This window comes from Xiphophorus hellerii, chromosome 3, assembly GCF_003331165.1.
Source record: "Xiphophorus hellerii strain 12219 chromosome 3, Xiphophorus_hellerii-4.1, whole genome shotgun sequence".
In the NCBI taxonomy this organism is placed as follows: Eukaryota; Metazoa; Chordata; class Actinopteri; order Cyprinodontiformes; family Poeciliidae; genus Xiphophorus; species Xiphophorus hellerii.
In genome coordinates, this window is record NC_045674.1 from 16901333 (window position 1) to 16924467 (window position 23135).

The 23135-nt window shown below is 37.6% G+C and overlaps 1 protein-coding gene across 1 annotated transcript in view; it reads right to left on the bottom strand.

Annotated features, from left to right (window-relative positions):
* galnt1 (UDP-N-acetyl-alpha-D-galactosamine:polypeptide N-acetylgalactosaminyltransferase 1) overlaps positions 1 to 22850 on the bottom strand; it is a 60845-nt gene extending 37995 nt beyond the window's left edge. The window contains exon 1 of the mRNA XM_032559021.1: positions 22408 to 22850. The gene's annotated coding sequence lies outside the window, so the exon portion shown is untranslated. The remainder of the gene's footprint in view (positions 1 to 22407) is intronic.
* Positions 22851 to 23135: the final 285 nt, after the last annotated feature.

A 23135-nucleotide genomic window follows, 5' to 3' on the forward strand; every position in this document is an offset into this window, starting at 1 on the left:
CACTGGGACTTCATACTGCCTGTCTGCGTACAGTAAGAGTGTATTAGCTTTGTATTACAAGAGCAGCCATAGTATAAATCTCTTTCTGCCAGCCTACACACTCCTGCAATAGTGGCAGTAAGAAGGATGTGCTGCAGTGCAGGTTTGCATCAGCTCATGAAGGATTCTGACCACCGAAGGTGTCAGTCTCTTTTATCCTGGGTGACTCATCACTACTTACCTAACTTTGTATTTTTCTCAATCATGCTTCTAAAGTCTTTCTTTTCAAGCCTCTACTTTCTGCACAAAAACACAATGAGACGTAATACATCCGCAAATTGGTAGAAAAACGAGTAAAAGCTTCTAGAAATACTCTTGAAATTCCCAAAACAGACACAAAATAAACCTACAGAGCCATACCCAACAATGAAGCGCAAATAGCAAATCATCTGTGTCTTTGCTTTGCCTGCACTGTAAACCTCTTCCTGTCCTCATTTCTAACTTATCTCATGCTGTAGGAGTGTGAAATGTCACCACAGGCACAAAGACTAAGAGCAGACAAAATGAAACATATACGGTTTCATAGCTCTTTGCTTAAGCTACCGTTAAGGAAATGAAACTTTAAATCAAATTCACTCTTAATACTAAAAGACGTCTTTCCACCTGTGTTTAATTAAGCTTCTATCCAGCAGTGCAGCAAAGGCAGAAACTTCCAGTCAGAGATGCATCATACATGAAATATTACCCAACATTGCATCCAAGCAGTCAGTTGCAATATATTATGTATTTTCACTCTTATACTAAAGCACCAATGAGAAGCTTCAAATTAGATACCAACTTCATCGTCACATGGCAAAATTTTCTCTGTCACCTTAACTTTTTCTAACAAGTATCTGAAATATTATTACACACATAGTTTGAAGACCTGGCTTTCCACTTCAGTTGGTTGACTCAGACAAAGCAATGGACAAGCTCATGAACAATAGTCCCATAAGATCATGAGATATACATACAGTACATAATAAAAATCACATTTAAACACAAAACTTTGTCTTTTGGTCTTTATTTTTCAGTACTATACATTTATTTAACATTCTCACTTCTTATTTCTTCACAGTTGTTCGGCTCGCCACTAAGAACGTACATATGTAAATCAAAAGGGTGGCTCTAACCACCTCCTACTGTTGCTTCAATCTCAGTTTTACATAATGGTCCCTATTAATAATCCAAAAGTCCAACAGTCTCCTCTTTTTCTCAGCTCTCTTTTCATTCACTCTGGGTCCATGTAGTTCCTGTCATGAATCCAAGAGGCCAATGACTGAGGCAGAAAAACAAATGCAGTAATAAGGAGGGGTTCACTGGCAGACAAATGAAAAAGAAAATCATTCCTTTCTTCACGCAAGAAAACACAACCACCGTGGGCAAAAATTAAAGCATGCCTTACTATTAGCACCTTTAAAGACAAAACTGCCTTGTAAATGTATAGGTGCTACAAAGCCTGTCTGATTCTGAACACGGTTAGAAGACTTTGTTCTGGACCATCTGAAAGGTAGCGTGGGTAGAACTAAACCCAAACAAGTAGTCAAATTAATCTTTCCCAATTCGCGGAGCTCAGAGCGAACCGTCTGAGCAATCAGTGGAGTCCAAGGCTTTATCCAAACTGTTTCACAGAAAAAGCCACCAGGGAGATATATTAAAGCTTTACATTCTCTGAGCAATGAACTGTTTGCAATTTGTGAGTGTTTGGTCCCCAGCCAAGATCTCTGTACGTGTTATGTGACTCTGTTTGTAGCTTATGTTGTAACAGAGGGAGTCCAAAGATGACATCTTTTGTATATGCAAAAACAAACAGCGCTGCGCCAACCTTGGGCCAACTGGTTCCTCTTTTCTTTCAGTCAACCTCCTGCTCTATAAAAGCCCTCCTGCCTACAGTTCTGGAATAAAGGAAGGTGATGCAGAGGCTGTAGCACTACACACACACACACACACACCCGCGCACAGCTGAAATTCATGCAAAACAGACATTGGAGGAAAGGCAACAAAAGATGACAATAACACTATTACAGGCAACTGTAGTCATAGCTCACCATTTCTGACAGATTTCCAGGGGAAGCCCGAGAAGGAAAACAGGAATACCAGGAATAGAGTGTATAGAAAACACACATGAAGCAGCTGGTTGTGTCTCAATGGACACTCCATAATAGACTTTTGTTTTTAAAAGACGCAAGCAAGGCAGGTTGGAGTTTAGAAAATCCTTTACAAGTAAGCAAACACTTTTATAAGCTAGCCAGAGGGTAGTTTCTGTTTTGCATACAATACTCAACCACATAAAAGCATTTAGCAAAATCCCATCTGACCTGGCAAGATATTACTCACCAACTGTTTCTAGACACCGTTAGCTCATGTGACTGATTGACTGACTTTCATGTGATACATATTAAAATGCATCACATGAGACTGACATTCTCATATGATACGGTCTCACACATTTGCCCAGAGCTAAAAATATATCTGGAGATGGGGTAAAATAACAACACAAAAAGTATCAACTAACTACTATTTCATTGATGTGTAACTTCAGTCTTAAACTCTTGTAAGGATTAAAGTGGGGATGCAACAAGAAGCAACTCCTGACCGAAACCGATTTCGGTTGCTTCGAGCTCTAACCGGCTGATATTGATGTATGTGTTGCTATGCAAATGGAGTCAAGTCCATTTGCATAGCAACACGGCAGTTCAAAGTACTTAATGCAATAAAAACATAATACAGTAACAAATTATGAAACAAGCAATAAACATTACATTTTGTCAAATGCCATCATCAAAATCATCAAATACACTTGCATTGATCTACTGATTTCTCTTTTTTTTATGAAACTCAAACAATACAAAGTATCTGCAGTTGTTTAATGTGTTTATAGCCTGATTCTTTTTAATATACTTAATATAACTGAAAATCAAATGTTTTCACCATCAGATCACTGATCAGATCCAATTAATAATTGAAAGTTAGTTTGAGCTATTGTTTTTTTAAAGAAAAAAAATCAAATTACCCATTGACTTGAAGCCAGACATAATATACACATAAGCACACACCTAGACAGACGTTCACTGCTCTTGCTGCCCACACAGAATTTAGATTATAGTAGTTGAGATGCTAAAGCACTCAGAGAGTGTTATAATGACAGAAGAGAAACAGAAAAGGGAGGAAAATGTGAGTTTTATCACTACCGATACAGTCATTGCAGTAGTCAGCAATAATTGGTATGCTTTTCTAATACTGTGCAGTCCTACTTTGCATGGTAAAACATTTACTGTGTGCTTGTGGGACTGCAGATTTACAATATGCAGAAGAAAATGGAGGCAGCAGAGGAAGAGGACGAATTAGGGAACAAAGGACATACAGAGGATAGATGAAAGGACAGAGTAACAGACAGAAAGACAGAGATCTAGTTCCTGTTTACAGAAAGCAGGGAACACAGGAAACAGAGCTGCAGGCCACTAGACCACTATGTGTGTAACCGTAAGCGACAAGATACACACCACACACACACCCCTACTACCTTCAATTGTCTGTGTCCGGAGTGATTACACGAGCTAGATCAAGTCAGAAACTCTCCTATCTCTCTCCAGGTCCCTTGGTGACATCTGGAAACTTGTGATTTGTATTTGGTCCAAGTTCTGGCCAGCAGCCGTGTTAACAGGATCAGGCTTCAGAGCATGCACGCCCCCCAGCTGTGTGTTCAGAAGCTCCTGGCAACATTCCCAATGCAGAACTAAATTCTTCGTAGTTTTATGCAGTGAGATATCTCCTCTTCTGACTGACTTTTGGCAAAGTGTGAATTGAATAAAATTTTTGAACATTGCATTTTTTTTCTACATGAAAAGCACTAATTATATCAAACAGGGACGCAAACAATCGACTTACGGTTAATTGTCAATTTATGGTATACAGTATTAAATTAAATTTAGCTAGCTCCACTCAATTAACTATAAAGTCCGTGCAGACCTTTCAGTGTTGTAGTGAGACCACAATCCAGAAGAGGGCGCTTCTGGTCATCCTGAAGTAGAGCCAGATGTAAGAGAAGAAGATGGCGGAGAAACGGTCCAAATGGTGTCCAATACAGGATGCAAAGTGCACTTTATTTGCTTCCGTTTTGAAATATAAACACTCGACAAACTCCGTAAGTTTCACCTCTAGTAGCGCTCATACAGCGGTGCTGCATAGTCGAGCAGGGTCTACTTCTCAATCAAAAATGATTGATGTGCTAGAAAGGCGAGGATGTAATGACAGAGAAGTGCAGGGCATAACACGGAAAAATTGTAACATGGTGGAGAAAAACAAAATGCCAATAAGCACGATCGATTTTGAAGGGTTAACCCTAACCCTAACTTAATTAACTGATAACTTGCAACTCTTAATATTACATAATAGTTAATTAACTTCTAAATAGCATTGTCTTTTTTCTTAAAACAATAAAAAGTTGAAAACTGTTAAAACCAAGAAGGATTCAGGCTAAAGAAATGTACAGAAAAGCCAAACTGAACCTCTAGCACCGACATTTTAACTACTCTGGAAGAAGCATACTTATTCACCATCTTAATTTTATATTTGCTGGCTCATTTCCACGTACTTAGAGGAGTACCGGAATTACCCTTACTGTGTGCTATGCACCCACCTCATGAGTAAAAAAAAAGCAACCTCATTTTGAGAACCTTCATTTGAATCGTCTTATCTAAATCATTAAGTTGTCTGTTCTTGTGCGAGATGAAATCAGAACATTTTCCATCTTAACAGAGTCATCAAAAGCAGCAGGCATCTTCTACCTCTCTAAAAGTAGGCCATCAGCATTTTTGCAAATCAGATAACATATGATGCCACATAACCGACAGGCATGGTACACCTCTAGCTTCAGTGTTTGGATTTGTCATGTGTCTTAAACTTACATCTCACCTACCATAGAAAATGCAGTTTAAAAATAATTCAGTACATAATACAGAGCAGTAATTAGCAAATTTTATCAAGATAATTTGTGGAATTCATCACAATAATGATAAAAGTGATAAGATGTGTTAAAAACTCATGGCAGTCTTATTAGCAATAATATATTAGTTACATGGCTGCACCTACATGGCACTGCTGCCAAACCTCTCTACTAAAAAATAATTTAATAGGTTACTTCAGGCCCAATTACATTTAGTGGTGCAACTTTTTAACTAAGCAGCACACATAAATACATGTACTTATTCATATTTTCAAATAACCCAACTATAAAAATAATTCTAGCGTTATTCATAGTCTTTGCAAACATAATCAATTTGTGTTCATCCTTGTCAAAATAAAGTATAATTCTTATGATTAAAAAAATAACTTCACTATAAAGATAACTGCCTATTCAGATTTATTACTCAAACTTTTAGAAACTTAAATGGACAGGCTCTTCCTTTTTTCTCATTTGACTTCCTGTTCCATTATTACTCTGTGAAACACTTTGTTATGTTATCTGAAAATCAACATAAGGATTCCAGTAAATGAATAAAACCAGAGGAACATTAACACTGCCCCGCACCCCATGTGTTCTTTTTACTCAGACAAACATAACAACATGACATGAAGACATAATGACAAACCAATATTGTGTCACATTATCTGATTTGGTGCGAGGCCGTATTTCCAAAGACCGACATTTAATAGCTTTTTGGTTGCTGCAAAATGAGCAATCAATAAGTGGATGACATCTAAATATACACATACAGCATGAAGATGAACTCGCACACGTTTCTAAAATCAGCTGGTGATATTAGAATTTCATTTAAGCAGCTCCATCATGAGATCAATAGCCCACGTCACTACACACACACACACCCCTCGTCACACTAGATAAACTCCAATAAGCTTCCATTGTGCCTTCTAAATGTTCAGCAATAACTTGAGCTTAAAGACTTCAGGTAAAACCCCTCTGTGAGCTCCTGGCATGACTAATCTGGCCATCCTCCTTTAAATCTAGCCTTGTTAAGAAATCTAGCCTGATTAAGAACTTAGAGATTTTCTTTCTGTCCTATCCTATTATGTCTCTGTATTCCCCAGGTTTAATACGACTAGATCCACGCACTGTTAAAAAATGCCTGTGGTGCTCAGTTTCTTTTTGCACATATTGTCAAATTTAAAACGTAAATGAAAACGAAATGAAACTTGTGCAGTTTCATTTCCTGCCTCAGGGTGCCTGCAAATACAATGATTCATCAAGTCATGAAGCTCCCTGCTTCAGCTTGCATTTACATTAACAATATTTTTAACTTGGTTGAAATTACAAGAATTTAGCCCAACACTCGACATTCTAAACAAATCGATCTGAAACAAACTGCTGGATTATTTACATGGAGCTTAGTGCCGTGTGTAAGGCTTGCAGACACTTGCCAATTACAGACCAAATAGCTTTCATGTGACATACTCTGATAGCGTCATTGGATGGAGAAGGAGTAGGGTGAATAGAATAAGCAGCCACCAATGAGAATGCAAAACCTATTTGCATGTGTGAGAAGGAACCTAAAATAAAAAAACATACTGAAAGCACGGCGAAAAGTCTGATGGATAAACCCCGTCCCCCTTGAAAAGTTAATATAACAGATTTGATAAAGACGTCCTGGTGGTAATTTGCAGATTGACCTCTACAAACAGAAGATCAAACAAACAAAATAGCTGAGAAGTACTTCCTAATCATTCCATCATACTCCATTGTTGACAATTGCAGCACAACAGCTGTATTGGTTTGATTAAAATCCCTCAGGCAAGTCAAGGATTGGGTTTAGAATGTTATCTAGTTTTGTACAGCCCTCATATTATGAATGAGTGAATGTACAGATTCTTGTAGACAAACAGATGAAAGGGTTATTTTTCAAGACACTACAAAATAGGTCACGTCTGTTAAATCTTACACGTTTAAATAAATCAACAGAAGCGAGGCGAGAGTTTATTTAAGGTTTTATTGCCCTGTGTGCCAATTCAGATATTCTTTTTTTTTTTTTAACTCGGCCATGTTTGGTAGAGAGACGCAAATAGCAGGAATGGGGGGGTGCAGGATCATAAGAGCTAACGACGAAAACACTGACAGTCATGTATATCAAAGGAAATGTCAGGGACAGGCGAAAGAAATAAAAATGTACAAAGGTCGTGATTGTTATGTATCGTCTGCAGGTTTCTTTATGAGATATTTTGCTGTGGAGTTCAACCATAAAATATTTTTAAAAGGGAAATTTAGCTTTCTTTTATAAAATGTTTAAAAAACAGATTATTTCTTTTGTACATAATGTTTCAGTTGTTCTGTTATATTTATGAAACTTGAATCATGGTAAATATGAAAGAATAAAAAACCTCTTTGGATTTTTTCCAATTGCTTTGTTTGCTCCATAGTTACTAAATATGTTAATGAATGAAGTTAGGTGGGTCAAAGTGGAATTTAGAAAAATAAAAATTGAAATGGTGAAATTTGCGAAAATAAAGTTGATTTCATAGGCCCTTACATGACCCTGAAAACACCAGCCTCACTGTGGATGGATGAAGTCAAATAAAGGGCAATCATGAAAAAAAAAGTTTCGACTGAGGAGGACAAAGAAAAACTGTACACTACATGTTAAAAAAAAATAATTAGAAAACCATGGATTCTTCCATTGTTCACAACTTTGTGTTTGTCTATCAGAGACAGTCTAAGAGGCATTGAAAATATTCACCAGAACTTAAAGTTAACAAATCTTATGAGCTTTTGTGGTTGTTAAACCATAACAGACTGAGACAGACAGCTAGAAAAAATAAGCAGCCACAGACTCCAGTAGTCTAATAGGAAAAGAATGTGAAATTGAAAACAAAAAGGAACCTGCTGTTAACATGAACAATTAAACTAAACCTAAACATGTTCTGATTCAGAATTAAGAAAGATTTATCTGGCTGAGAAAATACGGGGTCGATATCCTGCTGCTCCGTCTCTTCCTGGCCTGGCCACTCTGACCCAAATCCCCCCCTCTGGCAGATTACACATACAACACAAACACACATGCACACACACGCCTACACACCCCCACACACACACACTCTTCAGAGATAAATTATCACATAGCAACTGACATTTGTGGCTTGGTGCAAATGCAATTCCTCATGGGCTAGCATGCATACCCACACTTACAAAGCAAAACAATGGATGTGCTGTTCTGCAGTCCATCAGTCAGGACTAACTGTTGATATGGCTATCCATGTGACCGAGCCAGAACAACTCTACTCAAAGAGTCCTCAGAGACACAAACACACCGTCACTTAAAGTAGCAGGATGGCAGCCGATAAGAACTTGAGATGGATGGCTTTGTGCATCCCTGCTGCAACTTTATCAGGGTCACCAAAAGGCGGATGACTCACTCTGACAAAGTATGGAGCTGCACAGCAGGTTCTGTCCTTTTAGCCCAAAACATAATACGTTGCTCATCTTCAAGTGATATTGGAAAGTCACAAGTACTTTCTATTTCTGTTTGGGATGGAAATTTTGCCTTAAGGAATCCTTGACTGATCTCTCTTCTGTTTTTTCCCCGCTGAACTAAAAATAGTTTACAATGAAATACATTTTTTAGGTGATTAGCGAGTAATTAAGTCATCCTGGAAAAGCCAACACAAGCTAAGCTGCCTGTGGCAATGCTTTGTGCTTCATTACAGCTATGAATTGCTTGTTTAAAATTTTAAACGGAGATGAAGAATTGAATTACACATTTTTTTCATTGCATTAACAAACTCAGTTTTCTGTCCATACACACATCAATACATTTTTTGTTTTGTTTTACAAAAAGAAATAAAATAAACAGTGACGTGTTAATGGATAAATGGGGGTGATATATTCTATTTCTACTGAAGAACCTGCGCTTTTCTCTTTAATGAAATATAGTCATTTAAAAAAGGCAAATACTACTTGCAGCAAAGGAAAAAAAACTACTATGAAAAATTGGCTTAGCACAGATGTACCTGCACAAAAACATTTAAAAAGTAGGGATGCAGATATAAAAAATAAGGCAGCTATCAATAACCAATATTATTTTTGCTCATATGGTCGATGACTGATATTTACAGATAGTATTATATACAGTATATGTATTTTCCTACTCACTGAGACCGAAAAACGATCAGCACTGCTGACACTGCTTCTTTGCTTCAGTTAAACTTCCCACAATCCTTTGCTGTATCACAATCTAACCAAACAATCATGACCAAATACCACATAACATAACAGAGAGTCCTGAAACACAAATGGCAACAAGATGAAAAAAAAACATCAGTTATTAATATCAACCCAGTTTAGACAGCTCACAGGAGGCACCGCCACTATCTCTCCATTCATTTCCTACTGAACTTGTGCAGCAAGGCGACAATCGCTTCCTCTCCTGCAGCCAAACAAAGTTTGTCCATGGAAAATTTTTAAGTTTCACACTTAGACACAGTGCAAGTCTATCTGCACATCTAAGTGTGTAGACGTGCACACACAGCCTTGCGACACAAGAAAGTTGAAAAATGTTGAACTTTGGTCGCTGTCGTCACCATCGCATCCCATGTGTCAAAAATCGGCCAATGGCAATGATAAAGTCGATATGTTGTGCACCTCTAATGAATTAGTAAGCAAAATACAAGATGTGGAGACTGACATACAAAATAAAGACTAAATTAGGAACAATGATGAACCACAAATATCTGAAGAAATAAGGGTGTTGATAAATCATGCAGGCTTTGTTCTGTTTTTATCTTGCTTTTTTATAGGAATGTTTACTAAAGAACTAAAATCCGTGAATTGACAATGTCAAGTGTGTTATGTGAATAGGTGATAAACAGTTGCAAAACTGAAAATTTATTTGTTTACTTGCTGATATTTGTCTTCAAAAACGAAATCCCCTGGACTAGTCTTAAAAGTTGACTTCCAAACAGTAAAGATGCGTCAGATCCAAGTATCCCTTCTGATTTAAATAACTGTTTAAATGTATAAAGTCGAAAGCCTTGTCTCTCACATATAAAATAGTCTGCATAAAATAATAGCTCCCTTTGATAAAAAAAAATCTCTGCTTTTGAGAATCTAAAAAACTGTAGTAATCTAATTATAGTTGACTATTCCCTTTCCAGTTATGAAAGTGATACTCAATATATTATAAATCAGACAGCATTTTGAAGTTATTTTCTCTGATCAACAGATTTTGTCCTGTGGTTTTGTTGTGTAGTAAACATATCAGACACAGTGTGAGCTGACAGGCTCTTTTCATTGCCTTTGTTCTATTTTATGTGAATATTTTTAATTTTGTTGAGAGTCTTGTTTTTTTTAACTAGACAAAACTGAAGTTAGGAAACTTCAGTTTTTAAATGTGCTTTATAAATAAATTGTATTGTATATCCATTTATTCCTGTTTCTGAATGTATTAAGATGCCCTTTTAGCATGTTACTAAGACATTTAATTTTTAGTAAAGAAAGTGTTTTTGTAAATTCATTTATTGTAAACAACTATAGGGTGAGATAAACCAAGAACAACAATGCTAAAAAAATATGAAAAGCAGGTCTAAGGGAGCCAACCACTTCCATGTTTTTTGGGACTGCCAAGTAATTAAAACCATATTGGGTAGAGTTCCACAAACACATTGAAAATATATTCAATGTAAAAATTCCATTCAAATGTGAAACGTTGTACTTGGGCAACTTACAATTGGACACATGGACCAATAAAGACAAAAAACTGCTGGCTATACTACTGGCAGCCGGTAAGAAAACCATCACAAGGAAATGGCTAAAACCAGATCCACCCACTAGCGATGAATGGATTGAAATTGTTTACCAGATTTATGCAATGGAAAAGATTTCTTTTTCCCTCCAAGTTGAAAAAGGAAAGTTTTATAAGATCTGGACCAAATGGACTGAGTATGTAAAACCAATTAGATCTGACTTCATTTGATTGTTCTTGTGAATTATGTGCCCTGCCCTTGTATATTCTTGTGGTTTTTATTGCTCGAGATGGTGCAATCCCCCATTATTGTTCAATTCTGTTCATTTTTGTTATTGTTTACAACAAAAATTAGTAATGGTCTGTAAAAGAAAATACCAGAAAGGCAGTATGGACAAAATCACTTGGACTCTCTGGTTGTATACTCATGTACAACCTTAAATGGGTAAAGCCGTAATCAACGAATGTGATGGAAATCTGTCTTTCTAAATAAAAAAATAATTACAAAAAAAAAAGAAAAGTCATCAGAAATTTCAGCTCTTTTAAAGAAGATGAAAGATATATTCCTCCAGGTCAGGATGATATTTCCGTATTTGCCATGCAATCATCTCTTTATGAGTCAGCAGAATTTGGATATTTGCTTCTAATGCTGCCTGGAAGGAAAGAAAATCCAGGCATAAGAGTCAGCATAGAAAATAACATGTTCCTGTTGCCAGATGTTAAGTACTGCATATAAAGACACATTAGTGGTGCAGGATCACAAAGATGAGAGCCAGGAACTAAACTGAACACAATGTTCAAGGTTACTCAAGGTGTTTTCAATAAACTGCGACAAATCTTATTTTTTTCTACTTTATCGAAGTGTTCAAGGTGACTCTTCAAGCTTTGTGTGATTCATACAAAGAACCTCAGGATCCAGCAAATCACAACTCACAGCAACGGTAAACTGAGGATTGGGATTGGTAAATCAAAGGAAAAAACAGGCATGAAAACATTTATCTTCAATAATATTTGAAATCATCTTCCACTGTCAATACCTCTGGAACAGAACGTTTCTGTCCATGTTCTGATGTCCAAGTATTCCTCACAAAATAATTGTCTACGTAGGATAAACTCAGAGTACAACCTCAAAATATCATCAAACCATTAACACTGGCAAAACTGCAAGCAAAAATTATTTCTAAATTTTAGTAACTTTCAAACAATATTCTACGTTCTGCTTTCTATTAATGATTTTGCTGAGCATCAACCTTTTACTCTTTTGTTGTGAGCAGCAATTTTTTTTTGTCTGAATGTAGAGCTACCATTCAGCTACTTTGGCTCAGGTCACTTGGATGCTGTCTTTGAAAATGAAATTTTTGAGAGCAAAGCAACTGAAGTCCAGATAATTTTTGTTCAAATTTTAACATACCCAATTATTCGTGCACATTTGTAATAATAAGTAAAGGAAAAAAAACTTAAATATATATATAGCATATGCAAACATAGATACAACACTGATAAATTGTATTTATTATTTATAGTTGAGTTGCATTTACTCCACAAAGACACATAAGGAGCATGAATCAGTCAGCATTCACTCTGTTTGAGAACAGTGTCAACTTCTTGCTGTTAGATCAGCCATAATATTGTGGCCATCATGGGAACTCAGACTGGCCAGGGACTATCCAGCCCCAGATTCAACTAACTGCAGCGCACTGTAGCGTAATTCAGAAAATTTAGCTACAGTAAATCATCAATAGATCAGGTAAAGCTCACGCAGTGCCTCAGTGAGCTTTACCCAAACATGATCCTGTCACCAGTTACCATTATTTCTATGGACACTGAGCACTGGGAACAACCCAGACAGAGAAAGGGTTACGTAATGTTGGTTGATTTTAGATCAGTGTCAATTACAGATAAAGATCAGGGCTACTAATGAAATTTATTCCCAGTTATTTGCCAGTTATTGAGATGAAACTAGAACTTGGTGGAAGCCAAAACACCTGCTTTTTTAAAAGAAATTGTAAGTTTTTATGACAGTTATGTTAGTTTAAAAGTAAGTGTGCTTTTTGTTCAGAACAGTACTTCTTTTGAACAATTCTGATCATTGTAAAGTAACATTGGGAATCTAACTGAAGTCCATGTTATTGACTAATTAACGGGTATGGTTTACCAACAGACACGTCAATTCTTATCACCCTTACAATTTCTTTCAAAACAGTGCTACATCAAAACGAGGAATAGGTGCAACTTCACTTCATTGTATTGAATTAAAATTATGACAGGATAGGTCTGTACAGATTTATGTTAGTGATCTGAATAATTTCAGATGTCTCAATTCTTTTGGCATTGAGTGGATTAATTCAGTTGTATATTTCTATGTACAGTAATTAGATATGACTTTAATCGTTTTGCATTGTTAGTGTCTTGAGATGACTTGTGAAATGGTGCTATATAAATTAACTGAACAGAAATAGGTCAAGAGTGGAACGGACTCTCAAAGCACTATGACCAGACAAAACCCGGTCCACCATACAATAGGAACAGAATGCTGATACGCTGTTGTTGTCTTAATGCCACAGGTTTTTAAATCCTTGTGACATGTCACTACAAATTCACCCTGTTGTATATATAACAAAGGAGCCTACATTATCTTTTAAAGAACACAAAAATGATAAAACATTACCCAACAAAGAGCGTCATATAATTTGGGGCAGCAGATTGTTTTTGTATATTGAGGAAGCTAAGAGATATTCCTGCTGAGTCTTAATCTAATATTAAACTATAAGTGTATCTTTTACCTTCAAATGAGCTCGTGATGCTTTTGCTATTTAACAACGTTGGGACACAGGCATCCAAGCAGAGAGCAGAAATAGCCCATTAAATCCTCCTCAGAGAAGAACCAATGCAGAAAACAAGAGACTGCAGCTAGGAAAAAAAAAACCTCTGCTGAATACTGCACTAAATCCTATTTCCTTATCGTTAAGCCTGCAGAAACTCTGTGTCCATCCAGCTGAGACACATCGAGTGTGACAGCCTCTGAATCATCTGTAAAGGCTCTATAGGCAGTTTAAATATTCTCTGCCGCAGCTTAGGTTTACTGCTCGTTTTTCCTCCTTCACAGCTACAACATTTTCCAACAAGGCTATTTAAGAGAAGTCAAAGTGCAACGAATAAGGCAGGAACAAGTGAGGTCACCACATGACATAACCCAAAGACCGTTCTCCTCCCACTCAGTTTAAAAAGCATGATCTCTTCGATGTAAATTAACCTTTACATGCAATTTTCAGGGAACATATGTGCTGAACACACACGTGTACTACCAGGATTTACGTGTTTGTGTTGGCCTTTAGCTGGTTCCAGTATGAGAGACAGCAGCACAGCACTGACAGGACTCCCTGGTGGCGCTGGCTGACCCACTTCGACGCAATACTATCCCTAATGTGACCTGCTGCAGAGCAAGAGGACACACACAGAGAAGCACACAAATACACACACAAAAAACATACCAAGGAAGTCGCCTGCTTACAACTCCTAAAGGACGGCCAGCCAAAAAAGTGCTAAATACTCTCTACGGTTTACTTTTTTCTCATCCTTCTCCTCTGAAGATCATCAGCTGAAGTACTATTTGATCCAGCTAAACTACCTATCTACATCCTGAGCGACCTCCTTTAAGATCTACAATTAATCCAGCCCGTCTGTTTTAAGTAGGGGAGCTGATATAACAAGATAAGCATCTTAGAACAACAAACAAGCCATCAAAGCATGTCTCTTTAATTGAAGAGAAATAAGACAAATCTATATTAAGCACTGAAATATCACAGTGGCCTGGGTTTAACCAATTAGGACGTGAAGTAATTTATGACCGTTTCTGCCATTTCAGAGCTGAAGCAGTGTGTCAGAAAGGTGCGAGCTTCATATAACAGAGCAACACAGCAATACCTTAGAAGTAACTTCATATTTCATACGTTACTTGCAACATTTGTGTTAGTCGGGGAAATCGTCTCAGACTGCAGTGAAATCCACCGAAGTATTTGTTTTGCAAAATGTACTACACCATATATGAAACATAATCATGGTAACAGTGCAAGCCGCTACCTTTCTCTGCCTGCTGCAGATACGCCAATTCCCACTCGTGTTCTGGAAAGTGAAAAAAACTCTTAAGAAAAATTTTTTATGAGTCTGTATATGTAGAAAATAAAGGATATTTTCAGATTGCAAAAATTGACTTGTATGTGTTAGGGGAAGATAAATGTGTGCCCACTCATGCATTATCGCTGTGTTGAGAAATACTTGTCCTTATATTCCCCAAAAAACATTTTCTTTTTACTTATATGCCCTTTATATGAACTACCATAGTGATGCAATTTAAGAGGATTACTGCTAAGTTCAGCCCCATCATTAGTATCACATCATTCTGACTGCTCAGAACTTTGTGACTGATTCTGACCTCCAGTTTTTGTAATGCTTTCTCTTCAAGAACTCCAACTTTTCCAAATCCAGCCTGTTCCCTGATAGACAGAGGTTGAAGGATAAGACAAATCGCCTTTACTGTAGTCTGTTCAGCTTCCTGCTATCTGCTGAACGTCTCTCTCTTCTGCAGCTCTAATGAACTTCTGAACGGTCTCGGAGTATTGTAGAAAATAGTGTCATTTTAAACAGCTCCTTACATCTCTTTGAGACTTACGTGGTCATACTGAAAATGGATCTCATCAACTTTTCCTCATTCAGTGTCAGCAACCCCAGCACAAAGTTTGAGTTAATAGTCAGGGTAGAACAAGCCTCAACCAGTCACAAATCAGTTTCTCTGTGTATTTCTAATTCTATGAAAATATTTTCCAGCAGATTCCCCTGAATCCACTAACCAATGATGTAATGGGGATCGGCTTGAGGTTCTGATCCAAGTATTACTAACACGAATCTAGCTGACTTCACACAACTCCAGCTCTCTTATCAACCTCTCTATTCATTTTTGACAACCTTGTGATTGTCTTTGCAAACAAGTATTGCTAACATGTATACAGCTTGGAGCAATTTTATTTATTTCTCTTACTCCAGAGTATTTTATGTTCAACAGCTGGGAACTTGACAGAGAGTATCTCATTTTACATGATAATGGAAGAAAGACAAAAATGAAGTGCTGTAAGGATCCAAAACACAAGTTGCTTTGAACACACTTAGGTTGGTTGTTCACCTGAACACAGCATCATAAAACAAGAGCTAGTAAAGAGAAGGCAGTTGATGATTTGAAGCATTTATAAAATACCACTAAAGTCTAACAACACCATTTTCTACTTACACTGCAAAAAAAATAAAATAAAATCGAAGTCCTATCCTGACCTAGCAAATGTCTCAGTATATAACACTTAAACATAGTGAGAAAACCTCATCATTCCATGTTTCGTCTCTCACACTAATATAGAAACTAAATAGTCTGACACCATCTTATTTAGAAAGCTTAAAGTCCTAAATATTAAAAATTTCAGACAAGCAAAAAGGTGATTTGCCTTTCTGTGTAATCCTAATATATTTCCCAAGAAATTATAGAGAAACTTGAAGTTTCAAGTTACTTAATGAAACTTGCCACTTCCTATTGTGATGTTTGATCATTTTACCCAGTGCATGAAAGTGTTGCTTACTGCTTTTTTTTTTTTTTTTAGTAGTGTGACAGGAAGCAGGCAGCGAGAAGAGGAAAAGACACTCAGTAAAGGAACTGAAGACAGGACTCAAACCCGGGACATCTGTGTCGAGGTCTATGGTCTCCGTATACGGTGGGCCACTCCAACCATTGCTCCACGCGACGCCCCACTCTTCTGCATATTGTTGATCCAAATGTCATAGTAATGCATTCTGGTTTTACTCTCATCAACTGACTCTTCAACAACAGCAGGAAATGATCAGTTTCACCTCCATTACGCAAAAAAATATGTCTCACTGCTTTATTGGCTTTGCAACAGCCAACAAAGAACTACTATTTTGCTAAAATGTTTCAATAGCCATTGTTTTAAATAGGTTATTAGACTAACAAGAACATCAATCAGTTATAAAGATGAACTTAACATCTAAACAGTGTCTGGCAGTTTATAGTCTCAGTCATGCTGTGCAGGGCAGATACCAAACGTCCAGTCAATAGAATAAACTTTTCTTAAGAGTTGTTCAGAGGAGCAATTGTGCTTCATGCTGGCAGGACTGCAGCTTTCAAAAGTGAATTGAGGGTAACCACACTGCTTTATCCATTAGGAAAAACTCAACCACCTTGCATTAGTGGGTTTAGTAGTATTCCAGAATGCATGCCAATACTAAGACTGCTGTGAAAGGCAAACCTTAACCAGCTTAATGAGCAGGGAGATCAGACAAACAGTCATCTAATGTGCTGAGAGCGGGTGTTTCTATTTTTTTTAAAGAAAAAGCTCAAATAAAGCAAACTAAATTAGACGTTTTGTATGTTCAAAGAGAAAGGCCCAAAGCAGTAGCCTCACTATAGCAACAGAAACATGGCACAGCATAAACATCGAGTGCTTGCACCCAAGTTTGCATATGTCAGCAGAATACTTTTTTTTTCCTCAGATGATTAATCTATCACAGCAGTACAAGTGCAGTTTTTAATAAGGAAATTACTGAACGTAAATCGCCTGACTAATTAACATACAATTAGATTTAAAACCCCCAAAACCACTACTTCGCATACATTGACCAGCCATTTTATTAACTACACGTGTTTAATTAATGGAAATAGCAAATCACATAACAGTACAACTCATTTAGGCGTCTCAATGTGGTAATGCGGTTTAACTTCAAACCGAGTATTAGAACTAAGACAAAAGGGAATTTAAATAACTTTAAATGTGGCATGGTAGGTGCCAGACAAACTGATCTAAGTATTTCAGGCACACTCACAGTCAGAATGGTCCAAACGAGAGATGGTATCCAATTGTCAGCAGTTGTGTAGACAAAAACAACTTCTTGACATCTGATGAGAATATCTTGACTGTCTGACAAGATGGAAAGACAACAGTAGATCAAATAACCTGTCATTACAACCAAGCTGCTGTATGTGGAATACCTTCACTAAGTATAAAACACTTTGAATCTTGAAGCAGATGGGCTACAGCAGTTGAAAGACTACACCCGGTGTGAGAAAGAGGAAACTAAGGTTATAATTGAAACAGACTCACCAAAATTTGGCTTTACAGATTCAATAAATACTTCATGGTCCAATGTGTTTATTTTAATCAGGAACATTCAAAGGGCAGGAGTCTCTTGGTAGCCCTCAGTACCAGTTAAGCATTGTTTATACACCACAGTCCGCTAGCGTATTACTGCTGTCCATGACCATCCCTTTATGACTACAATGTATCCGTTTGATGGCGACATCTAGCAGGATGACGTTCCATGTCACAAAGCAAAATCCTCTCAAATTGACTTCCTGAATGTGGTAATGATTTCACTGTGCTCCAGCTGCCTCCGCAGTCACCAGGTCTTAAACTGGTAGAACAGCTATGGTAATTGGTGGAAATTCATGTCATTGATATGGATCAGGCAAATCTGCTGTCATTTCAATACAGACCAAAATCTCTCTGAAATTATTGTGACAAATTGCTGAACCTATGTTCCAATACTGTCCAGTCAGAACTGGACAGTCAAAAGTAACAAAGTGTACCTAATAAAGTGTCCATACTCACATTTAATTTAACAAACAGATGTTAAATTACAATGTTAATTTGATGTGGTCATGTCAATTGAACAACTTTTATTCTTTTGCTGAAAAGTTCTTTGGCTTTTATGTTCAGAAATCCATCACAATAAGCTTGCTAGAGAACAGAGAGTACTTCTTCACAATTTGCTATTTTATGAATGGAATGAGCATTTTAAAAGGGAAAATGAGTGTTATTAAAAAGTGCCACCTTGAAAGTTGTGTTCACCAGATTCAAAACATAATGAATAGGTCCTTAACGCAGCTGTAGCAGGCTGCATTCCCAGACCAGGCTAGTGAGCAAATGTCTTCGTCTTCTCTTTTTGCCCTACTTCTTACCTGTCAACTGTCAAAAAGGAAACTAATGCTACAGTTTTGTAGGATAAAATTGTACCACCCAAAGATAACAAAATATAGCTTATTTGTAAGTTTCTGGGACAGAATGAAAGGGGAAAGCTTTACATCAAGTCTCGGTATCTATCCCAGCAATGCTTATCCGATTATAGCTGCTGTGAGCGATGGCAACGTAACAAAGATGGGTGACCTAAGTTTTGGTATGAGGTCCTGATGCATGTGTCTGTTTGCATGTGCGTTTAATCTGGCCGTAGTCTGGATGGAGGAACAATGGCATTCCTGTGCTCGGAGCTCCAGGTGGCTGTGGAAACCGAATCCTTAACCAAGCCTCCTGGCACACAGAGTCCCGAGAGAGCCGAATGCTGTTGCCTCCCTCCAAAGACATGGGCCAGAATAGAGCTATTGTTTCAAAGCCACCTCAGTGCAATAGGAGGACCAAAGAAATGCTCAATGTTATACTGAGTAGATATTAAAGTTTGTCATCTTTTACATGACAAACTGAAGCTAGGTGAAAGTGTGAGAACATACACATCTTAATGTCATACTTCACCATGTTAAAATCATTTGTTGAAAATAAAAAAAAATCATTCTGAACCACCAATATTGTTACTGCATAATCAATGCAAAAATGAACACACACTTATACTGTACGTGCTAAATGAGCTACAAACCACATGAGACAAACAGCCAGACTTTCACATCCTGTACATTTGACACCTTCATTTACCCAACCCTTCTGAAGAGGGGAAAAAAACCTGACATTATTCAGAAAGCTTAAATCAGTCATTGAACATCTGGACATACAAGCACTGCACATGTGCTGCGCCCTGGCTGCAGGGTTAACAAAAAGGCCAGGAAACACATCTACCGACTTCGACGGCCTTGAAATGAGGAACATGATTCATTTCCTTTCAATGCCTGACAGTCATGTTTTACCACAGTACTGAGCTCAGCTGTGGAGCCCTGAGGTGATATTTTGACACAGTCAGGACAAAAGCATTCATTTGGCTGAGTTAAGTTTGTTTCTATGTTGTTCAGCTTCCCCTCTCACAGATTTCGGTTCAGACAAAATGTGTAAAAACATTTCCTTTTGGGCTCCACAATATGTTGCAACACCACTGCAAACGATATGCATTTTGCAATGAAGTGCTTGGACTGCAAAAAAATGTTAACTAATTATTTAGACTATGACTGTAATATATTTACTAACACTATATGTTAGTATAGTGTTAAGAAACTACGACTAAGTTGTTTCAAAGCTAAAACAGTAGATGGTGGGCAGAAGAAACTAGTTGTTGGTTTGGAAATAATTGATTAAACAAGCTAACATCACCCTCACATCACCTTGTTTAAAGATTCTCAGCAGAACAGAGAGGAATTCACTCAAGATTTTTGTAGCTGTATATGGTGAGTCAAGCAGCTCTTAAAGGATGAAGTTACATCTGTTTTAGGTGGAGGTTGCTAAGAGAGTTATAGAAGCTTCTAAAAAAGGTATTTACCCTAGTATTATACTAAGAGACAAAACACCAGATATAAAATTGGCCCACAAATATTTGTGTGTCAGAAAAAAGAAGAAAATTACTATGGCTTGTGAGTGAGTAAGGTTGACCACAGTATAATTGTAGAACATATAATTCTGATTTCTTGTAAGCTTTAATTCCATATATGGAATGTTTTTATCTTATAAAAGTGATTGTTTCCCAACTTAGACATGCATCCAACTTTTGTTATTAAAAACATTTAGAAATAATCATCAGACAGATTTTTAAGAGTTTGCAAAAATGTTAAGAGTCCCAAAACATTTGAATTATTTTTCTATCAGTTTTTATTTAGCTCATAAAAGGCAGAAAGAGCCAATTTTCATACTTGGTAACCATGTATCATCACTGCCTTTGGGTATCTAAATATTACAACGGTTCTTTTGATTTCTCAGAGTCTTGTTGCACTAACTTAATTTATTTATTTTGTTCATTCTTGAGGGATGAAAGGTAATCACATTGATTAAGTTTATGTTTACATTAGAAAAGCACCAATCAATCATTATCATAGCCTCTGATCAGCAGGGGACAATGACGTTTCTTTTTATCATATTTATTGAATCAAAAGTAAAAATTCCCATAACTATTTGTCAATAAATACATGAAATAACAACAGATACTATCATGGACTTTGCTGATTTTAATAAAAGACTTTAATAAAAGTAAAAATAACAGATAAAAGGTTAAAGAATGCTTTCAATGAATGGGGAAAAACTTTCTGTTGGATTCAAACAACCACTTCTGTCAAAAAACTGGCAGATTATTATTTCTCTTTCATGTGTTACAAATTGACCAAACTCAGAATTAAAAATAAGTTTGCTTTAAGTTAAATTGCATTTAATTAAATTACAACGCTCGTCATGCTTTATTGTCACAAAAAGAGACTTAGAATTGAAAAAAAAAAAAAACATTTCTAAGAGTAAAATGTCATCTTAGTGTGATTGTAAGCTGCAAACAAAGTAAGTTTAAGAAATTGGCTCATCAATCATTGTTCCAGACCTCAAATCAGACCTAGAGTTTTACACAGTGTGAGAACCTCTGGCACAGGGGATAAAAATATATATGCTCAACTTTTCCTCTCTTCTTAAGAGACACGTGAGAGCAAAATTAATTTGTTTCCTGTCAATCATACGTCTTCATCCTCTGCTCTGCATCCGTGACTCTCCTTGGATTGATGGCAAATCCATTTTCTTATCTCTTGAGATAATTACAGCATTGTTAATGCATGCTCACTAGAGCACAACCCTTCATTACACACATTCCCTGACATGTCAAGCTCTAACCACCCAAATCAACTCCAATAAAAGGTTCTCCAAGTGATTCATACCCTTAAAATGAGATAAAGCTAAACAGTCTGATCACTTTTTCCCCCTTTTTATGCTGATCTGACCTCTAACAGAGCCCTAAACAAGAGGTCAAACTCTTCTTTAGGGTTCATCCTCCCAACCTGTAATGCAACACTTCAGCTCTAATGTTTCAGGGGGAGGGAAAATAGGAAACGACCACCAGGAAGAGTACACACACACACACACAAACACACACACACACCCACCCGCACACACACACATTCTGCATTGTAACAGCATGACGATCAACTTTGTGCATGTACTCCTTCCTTTTCTGCTCCTATTCATACACATGCAGACGGGGTAGGGCAGCAGTTACCTGTCACAGTCATCTGAATGAACCCTTACTAAAAGTTACTGCAGCGAAATGCGGCAAATGTGCGATTATTTTTTTTTAACCTGGCAGTGGCCCATTCCCCGCAAATCAGCACTCAAGGTTGAACACGAAACGCCAGATCTTAATGAGAAGTCTTCAGAACGATGGTTTTCTGCAAACGCGTACAGTCCGTGAGAAGTATTTAGAGGTGTGTTCGCAGGAAAAGCAAGTGTGGAGACATAATGCGAGTTGTGAGGTGATAAACAGCGTGTTAAACGGTGAGTCGCATCACATCCCAGTTGCTCGGCTGCTTCTGTCAACAAGAACAGCCAGCCGAAGCCCCACTCCGCTGCCGCTGCTCCTGGATATCGTTAGAACCTCGCTGGCCAGCGGCGAAAACCAGCGGTGGAGCATGAGGCTCCAAGAAACAACAACCATAAAGAACGTGTTTCCACGCGTTTTGTTCGCTTACCTGTTGTGACGGGTCACGTCAATCTGCCGCCGTGGCGCAAAAGACCGCAGGCTAGCTCCGAGGCAGAAAACTGACGCTGATACGGTACAAAGTATCACCGCTAAGTTAGCGGGCTAGCTAGCTTAGCGAGCTAACGATGTGGGGAGAGTGGCTCCCTGACAACGGTCGAGACGAGCCAGGCACCTAAAAATTCAGCCAGTCTGCGCGTCTCTTTTTTTTTTTTCTGGTCTAAAAGGACACCGTCCAGACTCAAAAATCGCTACAACATAATTAAATCCATTTGAGAAGGCTGGGAATGTGAGTGTCAGTTCAGTCTTCAGTGCCTCTGCTGCGCCGTGAGCGCTGCTGTCTCTCTCCCGTGTGGACGTGCTGCCTCTGCCGCTGTCTGTCTGACTGGGAGGTAGAAGCCCGGCTGGCTGCTGATGTGAAACACTAGCAGCATCTCTGCTCATCCCTCCCTTGGTTTCCTCAACCCGGAAGAAATACTTACAACTGATCCTATCCTCATATTACATAGATGCGTGTGAGATGGTAAAGATGCGCTTAATGCTTGATTTGATTAGTTAAATTATACCTGACTGACAAATAAGGAAAAACAAAAAGCAACTCTCTTCAGATTATGAATGATAGGGCTGAAGATTAGCTGCATGAGCAACAATAATGTGTCAGACAAAAAAAAAAAAAAAATCAGCAGTCACATCAAGCTCTTTCAAAACATGACATTATAA